Here is a 15,781-nt window from a genome sequence, read left to right on the forward strand (position 1 = left end):
CCCGACTTTAGGTCGAGGACTGAAAACCATCTCGATCCGGTCAAGACTGAGAAAGCTTCTTCCAGGTTAGGAAGGGCGTATGCATCCTTGATTGTCTGAGAGTTTAATTTCCTGAAATCAATGCACAATCGCACAGAATTGTTCTTCTTTCGCACCACAACTATAGGAGATGAGAATGGAGACTCTGACTCTCTGATAACTCCAGCTTCAAGAAGCTCTTGGAGATGCCGCCTGACTGCATCCACGTCTTGGGGGTGAATTGGTCTGGCTCTGTGCTTGAATGGTGTCTCATCATGAAGCTTTATCCGATGCTTTACTTGGTCAGTGTGTCCGTAGTCCAGATCGTGTAATGCAAAGACATCAGGCATCGAATTCAACAGTGATGTTATTCTCGCTTTCCACTCTGGCGTTAATGGAGACTCTCCAAAGTCAATTGGAATCTTTGACAGACGCGGCTCTGTCTTTTCACTTCCAGTATCCACTTTAGAAGAATCTTTTTCCATTACTCGCTGAACTGCATGGATTTCAGCTATCACAGCCTTTGAGGGAATTACTAGATCAGTTTGAGTGTCATTCCTCACTACTACTGGTAACTGAGCAAAGCGTTGCCTTGAAGGTAGACTGTGCAGACAGCTTGCCACCAAAAGACCACCAGGTAAGGAAGATGTTGTAGGTGGCTCCACTGACACCCATTTGTCAAAAAGCCTTTCACATGAATTATTCCATCCAGAACTACAGTGCACCCTGCCGGTACAACTTCTTGTTGATTCCCTTTCAACTTCACACATCCCACAGTTCCACTGGAAGCATGCAATTTCCTCTTCTGCAGCACATTTATCACAGCCTGATAGCCATAACAAAGTGATTTGATAGCACCCGTGCCCCTTTGAGTGCAATCGGCATATAACACATCAAGCGAGTTGGTACCAATTAGAATCTGTGGTAAGTTTGTCAGGTCTGGGACTATCAGAGCTAGTGTCGGGACCTCGGCTTCCACCCCCAGGAAACTTTCGGGAAACTTTAAGTTGAGCTCGACATAACCCAAATAGGGTACGGCTTGTCCGTTGGCTCCCTCTACTTCAAGAAGATGCTCCAAGGATTTCATAGGGTGCCTGCACAGGTATTTATCATAGTAGGACTTAGGAATGGTTGTCACCTGCGACCCAGTATCCAGAAGGCAGTTCACTTCCCTCCCTTCAATTTGAATCCTTGTGGTACACCTGGTCCCTACTAATCCGGTAGGTAATTCACAACGTGGAGATTCATGAGCATGCTGGTGCAACAGATGTTCATTCTTCTTAGGGCATAGTTCTCTTCTTCCCGTCTCTGTCTGCCCCGCAACTGAGACGGATTTCAGTTTAAATGCTTAGTGTTGGAGACGTTCTGCAGATCCCATCTGGCCTGTCGCTCTCTTAACTCATGGCGCTTCTCGTCAACCTTGCGGGGGTTTGGGTCATTTTCACAGTTAACAGCAAGATGCCCATCCTCTCCACAATGAAAACAATAGCCAGGGCGGGGTCTGCTGTGCGATTGCCATGTGGGTCTTGAATTTCTATCCATCTGAGGTTCAATCGGCTTAGGTCGGTACTTTTCAGGATAAGTGCTCAAAACTGGAGACTCTCGATATTCCCTCTGCGCTCTTGGGACAAGATGAGCTTGAAGTTCAGCTATCTGCTGCCTCAATTCAGAGAATTCCTCAACAGTAGGACTGATCTTTACTTTACGAACTGGCTCTGGTTTCATCGCAGAGATCTGGGCTTGGAGTTTTGCAACCTCCTTCTTCAGGGTTTCGACTTCAGACTTTTCAGCTTTGCTTTTGGACTTTGCTGACTTCGGCTTTTCACTTGACTGGCCTGACACCTCGTCAGTGGAATCTTCAGATACATCACTGCAGCACACAGCCTGTTGATGGGTCGTTGTTCGTAATTTAATTGGAACAGTAGAATGTCTGGTTATTCCGAGATGTTTCCTCATCCTTTCTTCTTTTAAAGTCTGTTTGTCCTCTGCAGTACGAATGAGAACTACCAGCTCAGCGAATGAAGGGGATGTGACTCTCTTTCCTTCCAGCTGCAACTCAGTGATTAGGCTGTTGTCCCAGCAACCTCTGCAAAATTGTTTGAGAAGGCAACGGTTCCGTTCAGCTTCAGCAACACCACCTCGTCTAATTGCAACACTCAGCATTACATGAAGACGGTGAAGGTAGGTGGAGGATTTTTCCCCTTGATTTTGCAAGGTGCCAATGAACTTCGCAAACAATTCATCTCCATCTTCCACTGAGCCATATACTGACTCTAACAGTTCCAAACAATCTAGTGGCAGGGCATATGGACTGATGTGCTTGACGACATCCGAGGCTGGAGGCAGTAGGCTGTCGAGAATCTTCCCAGTTTTTTGTAGATCAGATAGAGACTTGTCATTCAGTAGGAAATCCACACTCGCACGCCAGGTGTCGAAGTCTGGTTCATGGCTTGGGCGAGGGATTCTTCCTGAAAAGGATTTCAGTCGGAAAGTAGCATGCGAAGAGGACAAAGATTCACTGGTCTTTACCACATGCTCCATCACTACTCGTTGGATTCCTGGTGGACTCAAAGCACTAACAGGTAGGTTCAAGGACATGGTCTCTGCAACACTGGCGTCAGAACTCCATATGTTATGAGAGGACTGTGCCAGGGTGCTCCCCTTGGCTGGGTTTTCAGGTTCTTGGGTTGAAACACTCAATAATGGAAAGATCTCTGGTGAGGGTATTGCAGCTGTTTCTGCCTGTCCTTGTTGCGCATTAACAGATAGTTGGCATTCCGGATTCAAATTTGTGGGGGTACTCACTCGCACACTACTGTCATCTGCAGGCTGTTCACTTTCTGGAAACATCAACGCAGATATCTTCTGCAGTTCGCACTGGAGAACTTCCTGCACAGTTCTTCCACTACCTCTGGCGATGGCCTTCAATTCTTCCAGGTACTCTTCAGTGATGTTTCCACCCGTTTCAGAAGTGTACACACTACTCAGGCTGCGTACCTGGAACACAACATTAGCATCTAGTGTGCTTCTGATAGTTAAGGGCAGTGAGGCTCCTAAATTGTGCATGGCAGACTCGTGTGAGAATTCCACAATAGCACTGTGGTGATACTCTGACTTGGGATCGTCAATGATTACGTTGCGTTTGATGGACCCATATTTTAACAGGCAGTCTTCTATTTCTGAATCTGAGTCAGAAAGGGTTAAGCCACTTACAATGACTGCTCTCCGGATGTTAATGTCTTCACGTTTCACTACTTCCATTTTTGTCTGTTTAACTGTTATTCTACTTGAGCAAGTGAGCTTAAATTTTTTTTTTCGTATTACTTTTCTCTTAAACTCTTTATTGTCTATATGTGATTATCAAGTTTTAACTTTTACACTTTGCTGCAATTTTGCTCCTGGCTGGCTCTCGCCAAGTTTTATGTAGCACACGGCTCAATACTAGATCCTACAAAATATAAACCATGGACCAGAAACAGAAGATTTTCGGATTGACTCACAGAAGCAATTATTAGCAAAGATGATAGTAAAAATTAATAAAATAAATGAACCACTCGGAATACTGGAATGTAGCCAATTAAAAGGTAAGTGTATTTGTTTTCTCTTTGTTTGTTGTCTTGCATATGTTGTATTTTTCGAAATTGGCAGAATGAAATAAAACAAAAAATAAAAAATAAAACAAATGGATAACAGTAACACACAGTATTTGAAATATATGAAAAAAAAAACACAGAAACAGTCAACAATTCCAAACGTCAGTTTCTGAAATTTGACCTCAGTGTCTCAATTTCAAGTTCAATATCTCAATTTCAAATTCCAGAAATAGGAATGTTCATCAAAAATGAATTAATGAGTACAGTCCATGAAGAAAAAAAAAACTTTGTCCTCAGGGAAATCCAGGAAAAACTTGGAAAAATAAAGAAAACCCGTAATGTGTGCAGTCTGTCCTACCAATCAGAAAACTCTTTCTTGCAGCTCTCACAACTCTTTTGCTCTGTTTCCAGGTACAAGAATATGGGATGGCTCGCCAGTCCAAACCAGGGATAAGGATCCACAGCCAGGACAGAATTCAAGATCACAGCAGCAATTCAGAAGCTCACAAAAGAGAGAAATAAAACAAGAACCACAAAAAAAACCCGGCCTTGCAAAAACAAAGCCAAAACAATCATCAGTTAAACTCATTCAAATAAACAGTTTCAAATTACTAAAATGTCTGTTTCAATTATTTGGATACAAGAAACAAATACATGCTAGTCCCACTGTGCTTAATCAACACACTAGAGTCTATATGCAGTGTTAGCAAAGCTAGCACCGCATGGCACCAATTTTACAATAGAGAAAAATAACATCTCAACAAAAAGTATGTCTTTCAAACATTTAAACATAACTATGCACTCACATATTATATCAGAAACACTTAAAGCATTTTCAAACTATTTTTTCCTTACATCACATCATTTTTCAAATGTATTTTACACATTGAGATTACAAAAACAGTATCCACATTTCCAAAATACATTTCTTATAAAGAAATTTGTAGTCACCAAGAAGAAATAAATCAGAGAACAAAAGAAAAAAAAAATAGTTTCAAAGAAAAAGATCGCAAGATTGATCCTATCACGTTAGTGTTAACTTCTCGTCGCATCAAGTTCACAATGAACTTCTCAAAGCTTGAACATAAATCTACTTCTCACTTTTGAATGATCTATAGCTGGATTATTAAACAGCGATTCTCAAATCATTTAATCTACTATCACTGTCGTGTCTCGTGTCGTTCGCAATCTCTCTCACTCGCTCTCATCTCTGCTTGACACGATCTTTTTTTGGAAACTTTCCAACAAGGGCGGGGCTAACCTTTCACCTCACCAATAAGGATTTAGTTCAACTTCTATGTTTTGGGATTATTTGTAATGAAATAAATAAATTTTACTTCATGTCCTTCTTTTCTTACTATTAATTTTATAGTGATATAAATAAAAGAATAATAATTATAAATATTAGTGACCCGAGTTAATGACCTGGGTTACATTGACATTTTTTTAATATGTTCTTAGGAGACCATAACAGTGTAAACCATGTCACTTCCTGTTGCCAGCAGTTGGCCTATGGCAATAAAGAATACGGGCATATTGATGCGTTCAAGACAGAACTCTTATCAGGCAGAAATAGCTTGCTTTAGCACTTAGCTAAGTGCTGCTAGCATTTTTTTTTAAATGTTTCTAGCATGGTTCCAGTGTATTTAGCACTTGCTGACACTGTTATGATTCCATCGCATCATATTAAAAAGTGTTAAATATGACACTTCCTGTTGCCAGCAGATGGCGCTATGGCCTGGGTCTCTTAAAATTAACAACTAAGTTTCCTTTTTTAGAATAAAAATATATTTATTTTTTAAATGCATAGAATGCAATGCATACATAAAAAAAACATTTAATTATTACCCATTATTTCTCTGTCTGTACTTGTACTGTGAACAATGACAATAAAGTTGACAGATGAATTAAGTGCATTTAAGTGCCATTCAGTTGGGGTTTTAAATAAAGCATTTTCTGAGATGCACATTAAACATTAAACGCATAAAACATTAATTTAATTTATCTTTTAATTATTGAAAATTAACTTAACTTTTTGGTAAACAAAGGGGATTTACTATTAAAAATAAAACATGGAAGAAATGTTGTGAGATTAAACCTTAAAAAAAATAATATTTGATATATTTTTTTAATTTATTTTTAGTAGTAGGCTATGTACATTCTGCTGAACAATAGTCTTTAACCGGACTTTTATTTTGATGGGTTGACGTCAGAGTTTCCGCTAGAAAAAAATGGTGCCGATCAAAGTGACCGGCAAAGGTTTCTTTTTCCGGACATTTTGATGATATGCCGGTCAAGTATCGCCTCTTAATTAGTCAAGGTGAGGAAAACTGGAGGCAGACTATGTAACGTAAAAAATGCCATAATCAGGCCGCCGAATGCAACATGTTTATTAGCCTAACTTTCAAATAGACGGAAAAAAAAAACATTTTCTACTGTGGTTCATTTCTTCATTCGGATCTATTTGCGATCCATTCCATTCTAAACAAACAAAGCATATGTTTCGTCCTTGTTTCATTATAGATTAAGATAATAATTCATAAATGCACGCATAATTATCAGTGAACTTGATAAAAGTTGCAGATATGTTTTACATGCATGCACAAACAAATGCCTTTCAACTTATGTGTGCAAAATTCTGAATGAAATGAATGTGCAGCAATTTGTACAAATAGAGATTCTAGGTCTACTATACATGTTGTAGCCATTAAATAAGCTTATTTAGTTTAATATTTGTTAAAATATTATAATGTTATTTTTTAATTTATGTTGATTATGAAAAGTGAACCGCACGAGTAAGATAAGATGCGCAATATCGAGAGACATGGAGCGGGTCAGACATGATTTTGACCACTTAATTAAGTTTTGTTTAGTAGAAATACTTTTTTGAAGTGAATTTCGTTTTGTATAAATTGTATCTTAATTTTAATAATTTTTTTTAACGAAACTCAGCGTAGGCCTCACAGACATGAAATATATCTTAAGAAAGCTTGAAATGTCTTTTTAACAATTTAAAAGATTTTTTTTTTAACCTATGCTAATTACACATTAAATTCAGGTAGGCTACTGAGTCGCTGTCCTCAGTGCCTAGAAAAGCGCTGAAACGGAGATGAAAGGGGAACCCGTTTTTATTTTTTTATTATTTTTTTTGGCTTATTTTAACTTGCCCATCCAGTTTTCTGGAGGCCCACCTACAATCAAAATCCTGCTTCGCAGCGGTCTGATATCAAGAAATAACAGACCGCATTCCACATTGGAATTCAACCAAGCCATGTAATAATGTTTAATAACTTTCAAACGAGCCTGTTCTTTCATATCATAGCCAAAGTTCGGTGTATTTTTGCTTTATACATTTTAGGCTTATTCTCAAATTCAGATTGTGTTAGGGGGGGCGGGATTATTTGGCAATTTTATTCGGACAATTTGACCGGAGAGATTTAATTTTGTCGGACATTTCATTTTTTTTCCGGCCAATGTCCGGCAATTACCGGACAACGGAAATCCTGGTTGACGTACCTTTACATTTCTGTGTATGTGATGTGACGCTAGTTTTACTCAAATCAAACGGTCAAATGCTCATGAAGTGACTGTCAGTGCAGTTCTGGAGATGTTGTTAATGTGTTCATGTCCTTATTTAGTGAGACAGCAGATGCTGAAATTACCGGAGCATCACGCGCACTTCAGTGTGTGTGATAAAGGAAGATATGACAATGACCTATTTTTAATTAATTCATTCAAAATTTGGCAAATTCTGTGTCATTCCACGTTAAACTGTAAATTCCATTTTTATGACTGGATTCCACGATTCCCTGCACGTTTTCTGCATCGCGGAAATCATAGGGCCCTAGTTGTGGTATGCCAGCTCTATTTTGCAATGTACACACACCACGCCGTTCTCTTTACGTTTGTCCACGCCTTCAAATCAAAACACTGTTGACTCCTTGCAGTATGAGATTTCGGACGCAGTGGTTGTGTCTCCTTCCGCTTTGTGGGTGACGTAAATGCGTTGTGTCACATAAAAAAATTTCATTGCGAAAGAACCTGACATGAGATTTAAAATAAATTAAAAGAGGCTTCGAGGCAGAGGAATTTGCCTCGATCATTTTTAGTAATTGAGTTACTCGAGGAATCATTTCAGCCCTATGTGTTTGAGTGCCTCAATTGTCCTCAGTGTGAAAAGATGTATCTCAAAATCATACAGTCACTCATGGAAAGGGTTAAAATATGCAAAGATCCTGGAAAAAATCTCAGGCAACGAATGTAACCATGGTTCGCTGAGTAGGGAACAAGACACTGCATCCTCTAGGGGTCACTATGAGGAAAAACCTCGTCGTGACCCGTGTCTGAAGCATACATTGAAAAAACACTAACGAGTTGGCCGGCGACCGCCTCTGACGACTACCGGCATGACTATAAACAGGCACCGGGAGAAAATGTCATTCACTTCTTTGTCTGAAGCTTGCGTCCGAAGCATGGCAGGGAGCTAGAGGAGTGTCTCGTTCCCTACTCAGGGAACCATGGTTACATTCGTAACCTGAGTCATTCCCTTTCAAGGGAACTTCAAACTGCATCCTCTAGGGGTTGCTATGGGGAATAGTATACCCATGCCGCCATTCTGAGTGGAGTGCAGGTCAGAATCATAGCGAACACTAAGTACCAACTCTACCATTTTCATGGGAGTTGCCCCTGGGACATTTAGATGGCTGTCTGTGACAGTACCCCTTAAGGCCAAGGCCTAAACCTACATAACCAACTTAATCGTCAGGGCCTCTGCCTGGGGTAGAGCTGAAGGCCTGGAATCAGGAAAGATTCCATTAAAGGGATACGGCTAATAACCTAGCATTTTATACCAAGTCTTGCCTGTCACACAGGGGCTACCATTGCTTTCACATAAGCTTGCGCTCAACAGATCTCTAGTAGCAACACCCTGTTTAGATAGGTATCCGAGGATACATAGGTGGAGTGGCGCCCAAATGAACGGGGCTTCACCAACTCAAGAAAGGGCACGAAGCAACCACACGAGGCCCTCACCATATAGGGTTTTAGAAAGAATGCAGAATACTAGTGTGTGAACTTACCACAGTGTGGATTTCGGAAAGTGCACAAAGACTTCACATGCACACTTACTATAGCATGGATTTTCAAATACTGTTATTAGAAGGTGCTCTCGTGGCACTCTGATAGAGCAGCTCATAGATGGAATGGTGCATCTCAGAACAGTATGTTTTAGAGTCATCAACTCGATCTGTGGAAATAATGCTGCAGCGCTCTAGGGAAAAAACAGGGAATGAGAGGAGAACTCATAGGTGACCCTTCCTGTAAAAGGGGAGCGCTGCTAAACTACCACGAGAATCCCCCAAATAGCCCCTCATGTTGAGGGAAATGATGCTTGAAGTGTATAAACAAATACCCACTGGCTGAATGGAGCCCAAGTAACCAAGGTCTAATCATCTAAAGAAAGGGAACGAGGTGGAGCGCATAACCCTTACCATACAGGATTTCAGAAAATGTGCAGAGTCTTGCGTGCAAACTTGCATGAATTTTTTAGAACACACTAAATAAGTTCAGAAGGCGAAACCTGAGCATCAAGAAAAAAACGTTTTCTTTTTCCCGATGTCTGCCAGGTTCATCCACAACTGTCTCTCCACTTAAACCATGGCCGCCATAGTCCTGCCCATGGCAGAGGCAGCCTGCTTGGTAGCATGGAGACAGATCTGTGGTGTGGCACAGCTAGGCTACCTGATCAGGAGAAAGGCCCTCGCAGCTATCCAGGTCTCTTATCAGATCAGTCTGATATATAAGCACCACCATTATGTGCAATAAAGCCACAACCTGACCTGCTGCTGCATATGCCTTGCCATTTAAGCTAGATGTATATCTTGAAGGGGCCTAGATGGCAAGGAGGCAGATTAAGAGAGGAAGTATCCCCCGCAGAAAGAAAGCTCTTTCTAAAGGGGGCATCCTCGCATAGCTGCTTTCGTGCATCACCTCGTTGTCACCACAACTCTAATGTCGAAACCGATCCATACCTCCAACAGCTCTGCATACTTAGGGAAGGAGAATTGAGAAGGCTCAGCCTGAGCTGCTTCACTATCCTCAAATATCTCCAGCTTTTCCTGGGTAAAAACCCAGCAGTGCATTAACCTCAGCATCAGAAAGTGTTAACGATATAACATCATCCTCCCGAGGCTCTCTCTTGTCCACGCCATTACGAGCGTGAAAGGGAAAGTCCCTCTCTAAACCATTCAGACAGATCCACCTGAAATTCTCATGAGTTCATTCACCTCCGTGCCTCAGCAGCCACGTGTCTTGAACCGCGGGAAGCAGATAGCTGCCTTTTTTTCCTCGGAAAGAGAGACGAACGAGAGCGGAGCTTTTTCATTGAAAAAATGTTAACAATGCACGCAGACAGCCTAATCAAAGGCATCGCATGCGTGCTTTTCACCCAAACAAATGACGCAAAGATTGTGTGTGTCATTGTGGGTGTCAAATAACGGCGACACATTGTCTAAATGCTTGCTAGTAGTCCCATGATAGACAGCGAAAGATCGCTCTTACCAGTTCTTTCAGCTGCATGCTTCAAACAGAACAGTAAGTGAAGAGGAAGAAGAGAATGACGTGTTGTGTTTATAGTCGTTTATAGAGTTGTTTATAGTTGTGCCTGTTTATAGTCGCGCCAGTAGTGACGTCAGAGGCTGTTGCCAGCCAACTCGTTGGTGTTTTTTCAATGTATGCTTCAGACACAGGTCACGATGATGTGTTCCCTATAGCGACCCCTAGTGGTTGCAGTTTAAAGTTCCTTTCTAAAGGGAAGATTTTTCTGAAGAACAGTTCTCAGTTTTAACTGTTCAGAACTAACGAGGGACTCATGCACAACCATCACAAAACAGAAAGACAGTCGTGAATCATCCAGGTAACCACAGTATTAAGAACCAAAAGTTCTCAACCTTTTGACTGGGGTTATTTTAATAATTTAAAAAAAATTGTCTTGTGGACAAAATTTAAACATCTTTTATGTAAAATATCTTACTCAGAACAGTACTAAATAAAAAATAATATGCATTTAGTATTATCTGTCTTATTTTTTGAAAATTATTCACATTTTCACAGATTCTGCAAGAGGTGCCCAAACTTTCGAGCCCCACCATAACTGTTTGTGCAGCGAGGGCTCTGTGCTGCTTGGTCTGCTAGTTTCCCGGTTTCTCTGTATTACTCGGCGCACTAGTAATTTTGTGGTGATAACTCGCTCTTTATTCTTCACAACATCAGAGATTTCATTTTCCAAATCATTGGTGTCCGTCCCTTCCTTTATTCCAACATCCAACTCTGGCAGCGTTTCCTCTTTTTAAACGTTCAATGACCGGATCTTCTTTGTCTACCTCTGTTTCAATGTCTTGTAAAAGTCTCATTGTGGAAGCACATACAGCACTCCATTTTCTGATAAGTCTTTCAAGTCGCTCTGCCATTGTGGGTGTTTCTTGCTAGTATCCTGGTTTTCGGAATCAGACGTTTGTCATGTCTTCTTCGCTTAACAAGCAATAATGAACTCTGATGACTTGAATTAAAATAAAGAACTGGTTTACTGTAGTTTCAGACAGTTTTACAGGGATGAATTCCCTGAGAGACGCTGCTGCTTGTGGTATGGTTTTGTCCGTCTGTTGAATTAACAATGGTGTTGTTGAACTACGAGTTTTGATTAGTAATATGTTTTATAGGTGTACATGTGGTAATTGTGACAAAATGCCAATGGAGGTGGAAAACCTCTGCTGCAAAGAAATACACAAAGTACTGTAACACCTCCTAATATTTTTTTTGTGTGTATAGTTTTGTAATGTTTTCATCCAAATAACTTTAGATAAATACACATTATTTTCACCATGAATTTATCCTTAAAAGCTGCCATGTTGCGTAGAAGAAATTGTTGCCATGCATTACAATAATTTATTTATTAAAAGTTGAATGTTACGTGACTGCACATTAAATGATTAATGCCTCACATCAATGTGTTTTTTGTCGAGGAATGATGCAGATTGCAGACACTCCTACATGTTTGGTTCATAACCTGGGCTTTAAAGCAAACTGCTTAAATCCATATACCTTACAAAAAATAATTAATATTTACAAAGCTGACTACAGACGAGTCAAGTCAAGTCAAGTCACCTTTATTTATATAGCGCTTTAAACAAAATATATTGCGTCAGAGCAACTTAACAACATTCATTAGGAAAACAGTGTGTCAATAATGCAAAATGATAGTTAAGGGGGGTGGGGGGGGGGGGGTGAAATGCTATTTCATGCATACTGAGTTTTTTACCCTGTTAAAGAGTTGGATTCCCATGCTAAATATGGACAAAGTTTCAAAAATTAAGTTGTACGTTTGAAGGAGTATTTCTGTTCCAAAAATACTCCTTCCGGTTTGTCACAAGTTTCGGAAAGTTTTTTTAGAGTATGACTCTGTGTGACGTTAGATGGAGCGGAATTTCCTTATATGGGTCCTGAGGGCATGTTTGCCGGAAGAGTGCGCGCTCCCGTGTAGCAGAGCAGAGAGAGGCTGTGCACAGACAATCACTGATCAGAGCGAGAGCGTCGCGAAATGTCACAAAAGGAGTGTGTTTTTGGTTGCCAGGGCAAGACAACCCTGCACAGATTACCAAAGAAAAAACAGCATTAAGGGACCAGTGGATAGAGTTTATTTTTACAGAGCATCAACGGAGTTGTGCAAGTGATTGTGTTTGTTCCCTGCATTTCTAAAATGCTTGTTTTACAAACAAAGCCCAGTTTGACAACGGATTTGCGTATCGTTTATTTCTTAAGGATGATGCAATCCCAACGAAAAAGGGTCACGATTGTGTGTTGGAACCACAGGCGGTGAGTAAAACTGATTTTGATCTGCAATCAAGTCAACGATATCGCTGTAGATGAAGTGACCCCAACTAAGCAAGCCAGAGGCGACAGCGGCAAGGAACCGAAACTCCATCGGTGCCAGAATGGAGAAAAAAACCTTGGGAGAAACCAGGCTCAGTTGGGGAGCCAGTTCTCCTCTGACCAGACAAACAGTAGTTCAATTCTAGGCTGCAGCAAAGTCAGACTGTGCAGAAGAATCATCTGTTTCCTGTGGTCTTGTCCTGGTGGTCCTCTGAGACAAGGTCTTTACAGGGGATCTGTATCTGGGGTTCTAGTTGTCCTGGTCTCCGCTGTTTTTAAGGGCAGTAGAGGTCCTTTCTAGGTGCTGATCCACCATCTGGTCTGGATACGTACTGGATCCGGGTGACTGCAGAGACCCTCTGATCTGGATACAGACTGGATCTCGTGGCTACGGTGACCTCGGAAAAAGAGAGAAACATACAAATATTAGCGTAGATGCCATTCTTCTAATGATGTAGCAAGTACATAGGGTGTTATGGGAAGTGTTCCTGGTTCAGGTTTACCTAATTAATGCATACAAATATTTTAACGGATTTGGATATTAAAAGCATATTAGTATGTTATGTGTAAGCCAGGTTAAAGAGATGGGTCTTTAATCTAGATTGAAACTGCAAGAGTATGTCTGCCTCCCGAACAATGTTAGGTAGGTTATTCCAGAGTTTAGGCGCCAAATAGGAAAAGGATCTGCCGCCCGCAGTTTATTTTGATATTCTAGGCATATCAAATTGCCTTTTGAGAATGTAGCGGACATAGAGGATTTTAATGTAAAAGGAGCTCATTAAAATACTTAGGTGCTAAACCATTCAGGGCTTTATAAGTAATAAGCAATATTTTAAAATCTATACGATGTTTGATAGGGAGCCAGTGAAGTGTTGACAGGACCGGGCTAATATGGTCATATTTCCTGGTCAGAGGTGGGTAGTAACGAGTTACATTTACTTCGTTACATTTACTTGAGTAATTTTTCGGGGTAACTAATACTTTTCGAAGTATATTTAAAGATGGGTACTTTATACTCTTACTTGAGTAAATTTTTTGGGAAAAATCTGTACTTTTACTTCGTTACTGTGGGCGACGCTCCTCTCGTTACTTTATCTTAATTCAATAAATGTTATAAATGCTTCAGTTTATTCCGAACGTGCCGTCTACTTTTCTCTGGGCAATGAGCGATGCCCATTCGCGAATGATTCATTCTTTTGATTCAACTCTGTTCAAAGGCTTGATCAAACCAATTGGCAAACGAGTAAATTGGTTCATGAATTGGTTTGAAGGAGTCGTTCAGTTCCCTGCCTCACGCGCTGAGCGTCTGAAGCGGTTCACTCAAGGTTTGAAACGTTTAAGAATATCAGCAGCGTTGAAAACGGGGCTATGGAACTGCACTGAAAGCAAATCTGCAAAGGCTATTATTTGCTTGCGATGGAGATCCTTATTAGATGAACGCGTGTGCTGTCTACTGTTTAACATGTAATAACTTGGGCTACATTCGATTACAGTACACGATACCACTGTGACATTAGTTTGTTGTACGTGTGTGGCTTGAGGGGAGTCAAGTTGAATGCAGCTTCCAAAAGACAAAAAATTGCCATATTCATTTTAATACAATCACACCGGTGCGAGTACGTTCAGCAAGTCATATCATCAGCTTCTAAATTCAGATCTGTGATCGCTTGCTGGCGCTGAAACAGAGATAGATGCGTTTTTACAGCGTTGCGCATTATAACCAATCACACACGCTTCTGTTGAGCTTTTGAATGCTTCACTCGCTCACTGACTGAATACCTCTTTCTGGCGAATTCTCTCGTCAGAAACAACAAAGTGCAGATGTGTGTACGAATCTATAATTAACATATTGATTTCACAGTGTTAACAGTTTCAGTGATTTTAATGGGAGTTTCTGAGAGTGATTGAAATATAGACTGTCAGTGAAAATGATCTTTAATAATGTAAATGTTATTTGCTCTCTTTCTGAACAATGAAAGATTAGTAGCAATATTTATATCACATTAACTTTCAATGTTAAAATCACATTTAATATAAAGTCAGTCGTATTAAAAATATGTTATGGCATGACACCTATATCTGTTACTTAAGTAAACAGACAGGGTTTTATAATAAATTACATAAATTGGAGTAAAGGCTGAAATATATACATTTATACACATACATATACATTACATACATTTTATCTATATATCTAAATAAAAATAGGCTCCGTATGTATGACCCAAAGTAACTAGTAACTAACTACTTGAGTAGATTTTTTATCCGATACTCTTTTACTCTTACTCAAGTAACTATTCAATACTAGTACATTTACTTTTACTTGAGTGAATATTTCTAGAATTACTTTTACTTTTACTTGAGTAAAGTTTTTGGGTACTCTACCCACCTCTGTTCCTGGTTCAACTAAGAACTCTTGCTGCTGCATTTTGGACTAGCTGTAGTTTGTTTACTAAGTGTGCAGAACAACCACTCAATAAAGCATTACAATAATCTAACCTTGAGGTCATAAATGCATGGATTAACATTTCTAACATTTAGAGCATAGGCCGTAATTTAGATATATTTTTGAGATGGAAAAATGCAGTTTTACAAGTGCTAGAAACGTGGCTTTCTAAGGAAAGATTGCGATCAAATAGCACACCTTGGTTCCTAACTGATGATGAAGAATTGACAGAGCAACCATCAAGTCTTAGAAAGTGTTCTAGTTTATTACAAGCAGAGTTTTTAGGTCCTTTAAGTAACACCTCTGTTTTGACAGAATTTAGCAGTAAGAAATTACTCATCATCCAGTTTTTTATATAGACTATGCATTCCATTCGTTTTTCAAATTGGTGTGTTTCACCAGACCACGAAGAAATATAGAGCTGAGTATCATCAGCATAACAGTGAAAGCTAACACCATGTTTCCTGATGATATTCCCAAGGGTAACATATAAATCGTGAAGTGTAGCGGCCCTAGTACTGAGCCTTGAGGTACTTCATACTGCACTTGTGATCGATATGATACATCTTCATTCACTGCTACAAACTGATGGCGGTCATATAAGTGTGATTTAAACAATGCTAATGCACTTCCATTAATGCCAACAAAGTGATAAAGTATATGCAAAGGAATGTTGTGGTCAATTGTGTCAAATGCAGCACTAAGATCCAATAGAACTAATAGAGAGATACATCCACGATCAGATGATGAGAGCAGATCATTTGTAACTCTAAGGAGAGCAGTCTCAGTACTATGATAC

This window comes from Carassius gibelio, chromosome B16, assembly GCF_023724105.1.
Source record: "Carassius gibelio isolate Cgi1373 ecotype wild population from Czech Republic chromosome B16, carGib1.2-hapl.c, whole genome shotgun sequence".
NCBI lineage: Eukaryota > Metazoa > Chordata > Actinopteri > Cypriniformes > Cyprinidae > Carassius > Carassius gibelio.